The sequence below is a fragment of the Sorex araneus genome, chromosome 2 (assembly GCF_027595985.1).
Source record: "Sorex araneus isolate mSorAra2 chromosome 2, mSorAra2.pri, whole genome shotgun sequence".
NCBI lineage: Eukaryota > Metazoa > Chordata > Mammalia > Eulipotyphla > Soricidae > Sorex > Sorex araneus.
This window is the reverse complement of record NC_073303.1, coordinates 235852326-235856400: the sequence shown is the minus strand read 5'-3', so window position 1 is coordinate 235856400 and position 4075 is coordinate 235852326.

Here is a 4075-nt window from a genome sequence, read left to right as displayed (position 1 = left end):
GGAGCACTCCAGGTGGGGCTCAGAGAACCCTGACGTGGTGCTGGGGATCGAACCTGGGTCAGCTGCATGCAAGGCTAACACTGGGGGTCCCCACTCTGCTACCGCTGCATGGCCCGAGGCTGTGTGCTTGATCCTTGACCTCCCAAGGTTAACATTGAAGCAAACCCAAGGGCTGGAAGGAAACATTTAGGGTGGAAAACTCGGGTCACTGCAGTTCCAGAAAGTGGCCACAAGACGCTATAGGACGCTTCCATCCTTCCCAGGTCCATTTCTCTAAGAAATGTCCCGTCCCCCACTCCCCTCCCACCCCATGTCCTGACCTCCCTCCGAAACCTGTTGTAGCTCCCCAGGACGCTCCGAGCTCTCTGCAGAGGGGAGTCCGATCCTTGTCCACTTCTGCAATACCCCACGCAGACTTGCCCCGTTAGTACTCTTTTTTTTCTTTCTTTCTTTTTGGGTCACTCCCGGCGATGCACAGGGGTTAACTCCTGGCTTTGCACTGAGGAATAACTCCTGGCGGTGCTCGGGGGACCATGTGGGATGCTGGGAATCGATCCCGGGTCAGCTGCGTGCAAGACAAACACCCTACCTGCTGTGCTATCGCTCTAGCCCCTGCCCCGTTAGTACTCTGGCTTCTTCATTTGAGAGGTAGGTGGCCAGAGCAGAGCCAAATGACCACTTTTGGAGGTTCAGAGGCTCCTATATGGTGCGGGGGATTGAACTCAGGTTGACCACAAGCAAGGTAAGTGCCGTCCACGCAAAACAGTTTTAGGTCTTGATCCCTGTTCTCAAGGTTTCCCCATCATGGTCATCCTCACACCCCATCACCCCACTTTTCTGACCTGAGTGTGCCCCCTGCTCTGGTCTACGTGAAGGAGTCAGAAGGAAGATTCAGCTCGATACTCCCCCACTTTGGGGTAAAGAAATCTGCTATAAAAGAAGTGAGGCTGCTTTTTATTTTTGGGGGACCACACCGGGCGCTGTTCCGAAGTTCCTCCTGACTCTGCACTCAGGAGTTCCTTCTGATCGTCCTAGGGGGACCCTATGGGATATTGAGGCTTGAACCAGGCCCCGCTACGTGCTAGGGAAGCGCCCTAGGTGCTTTACTATCACTTCATAGCCTGAGGCGACGTGCTTGATCCTTAATGACCCTATACCTAACACTGAAGCAAAGAAAAGGGCTGGAAATCTTAAGCGTGGGAAAAGTCGGGCCGCGGCAGTTATGCCGAAGTACCACGAGATGGCGCTGCAGGACGCTTTTGTTCCTCCCCAGGCCCGTTTCTCTAAGAAATTTCCTCCCTTGGGTTTGCTTCAGTGTTAGGTATGGGGTCATTAAGAATCAAGCACGCGGCTTCGACAGGTGCAGCGGTAGCAGAGCAGTTAGGGCTCTTGCCTTGCGTTCTGCGGATTCAGGTTCATTCCCCAGCATACGGTTCCCCAGTCATGCCAGGACTGATTCCTGAGTGCAGAGCCAGGAGTCACCCCTGAGCATCGCCGATTGTGGCCCCGAAACAAAAATAAACAAGAAAACAGAGCAGTCTCGTTCGGATGCTAGCAGATTTCTTCACATGCAGACTTGGGGGGGGGGTTACCGAGCTGAATCAATTTTTCTTTTTTATTTTTGCTTTTTTTGGGCCACACCCCAGCGATGCTCAGGGTTTACTCCTGGTTCTGTACTCAGGAATTATTCCTGGCGCTGCTGGGGAGACCATATGGGATGCTGGAGATCAAACCTGGGTCAGCTGCGTGCAAGGCAAGCACCCTACCCTCCGTGCTATCGACCGAGCTGAATCTTGCTTCCACCCGCCTCTTTCTCACAGAACAGGGAAGGGAGCACCCTCAGAACTTGGAGAGTTTGGACTGTGGAGTGCACAATAACAGCAAACTTTTATGAAGCGGTTCAGCATAGCGGGTTCAAAACTTGCCATGCTCAGAGAGAAGAGGACATTAAAAATTTCATTAAATTCAAAGAGCGAAAACTTGCCTTGCTGTGGCAGACAAGGTTCAATCCCAGGCACTCTTAATGGTCCCCAGCAGAACCCCTCAGACACACCGTGAACCCCCCCTTAAATAAAATGAAGAATCCTTGTCAGACGTGGTGTATTTTGTATGTCCAGGGAAGGAGACCGCCCTGTCTTAGGCTCCTTATTCCTGTGTTAAGTAACGTTCTTCCCAGCCCCCCCCCCCAATTCCTCTGACGGCAGGTACCTTCACTCCAAACTTCTGGAGATGCCAGAGTTGAATCTGGCCTCTGCCACCCTCCTCCACGGAGAACAGAGGACTTTGGGACTTCTCATGTGTATAGGAACCCAAAACTCTCAGGGAGGGGTAATGGCACCCTCAGAAATGTGGGGTGCTGGAGTGTGGGGATGGCCATGCTGGAGACCTCTAAGAACAGGGATTGATTTGGAGGATCATACTCGGGAAGGCACAATCCTCTCTTGTGGTCGACCTGAGTTTGATCTCAAGCACCATATAGGGTCCCCTAAGCCCCCAGAAACTTGTGGTCACCCACACCTGGGGAGTTATGAAAACGCCCCACAACACCATGAACAAACCGGGGTTCGCCAAGTTCAAGACAAGCGTCCGGAATCCCCGCTCTGCTACCGTTGCATGCCCCGAGGCTGTGTGCTTGATCCTAAATCCCCCCCAAGGTCAACACTGAAGCAAATCCAAGGGTTGGAAACATTTAGCATGGGAAACTCGGGTCACGGCAGTTCCAAAAAGTGGCCACAAGACAGCGCTGTGGGGCTCTTCCATTCTTCCCAGACCCATTTCTCTAAGAAATGTCCCCCCCCTCCATCCGCCCTCCGCCGTCCGGACCTCCCTCCGGAACCTGCTGTAGCTCCCCAGGACCCTCCGAGCTCTCTGCAGAGGGGAGCCCGACCCTCGCCCACCTCCGCAGTCCCCCCACGCTGATTTGCCCCGTTGGTACTCTGGCTTCTTCATTTGGGAGGTAGGTGGTCAGAGCAGAGCCGAAAGACCACTTTTGGGGGGGTTCAGAGGCCCCTAAATGGTGCGGGGGATCGAACTCAGGTTGACCACAAGCAAGACAAGTGCCGTCCACGCAGAACAGCCTCAGGTCCTGATCCCCGTTCTCAAGGTTTTCCCTTCATGATCGTCCCCACACCTCATCACCCCTCATTTCTGGCCTGAGGATGCCCCCTACCCTGTTCTTTTGTGAGGAAAACGGAAGGAAGATTCAACTCGATACTCCCCCACTTTGGGGTAAAGAAATCTGCTATAAAAGAAGTGAGGCTGCTTTTCATTGTTTGGGGGCCACACCGGGCGCTGTTCCGGGGTTCCTCCTGACTCTGCAATCAGGAATTTCTTTTGGTCATTCTCGGGAACCCTATGGGATACTGGGATCGAACCAGTCCCCGCTACGTGCTAGGGAAGCGCCCTAGGTGCTTTACTATCACTTCATAGCCGAGGCAACGTGCTTGATCCTTAATGACCCTATACCTAACACTGAAGCAAAGAAAAGGGCTGGAAATCTTAAGCGTGGGAAAGTCGGGCCGCGGCAGTTCTACAGAAACGCCACGAGATGGCGCTGTGGGGCGTTTCCTTCTCTCCCCAGGCCCGTTTCTCTAAGAAATTTCCTCCCTTGGGTTTGCTTCAGTGTTAGGTAGGTATGGGGTAATTAAGGATCAAGCACGCAGCTTCCACAGGTGCAGCGGAAGCAGAGCAGTTAGGGCTCTTGCCTTGCGTTCTGCGGACTTAGTTCATTTCTCAGCACCCCTTAAGGTTCCCCAATCATGGGAACATGGGTCAAGACAGTTCTAGAAAGTGGCCACAAGATGGCGCTATGGGGCACTTCCGTCCTTTCCCAGATCCGTTTCTCTAAGAAAGGAACCTGCTGCGGCTCCCCAGGACCCTCTGAGCTCTCTGCAGAGGGAAGCCCGACCCTCGCCCACCTCCGCCACCCAGGAGTGATTCCTGAGTGCCAGGAGTGATTCCTGAGTGCAGAGCCAGAAAGTCACCCCTGAGCATCGTGGATTGTGGCCCCGAAACAAAAACAAACAAGAAAACAGAACGGCCTCAATTCTGATGCTGGCAGATTCTTTCACACGCA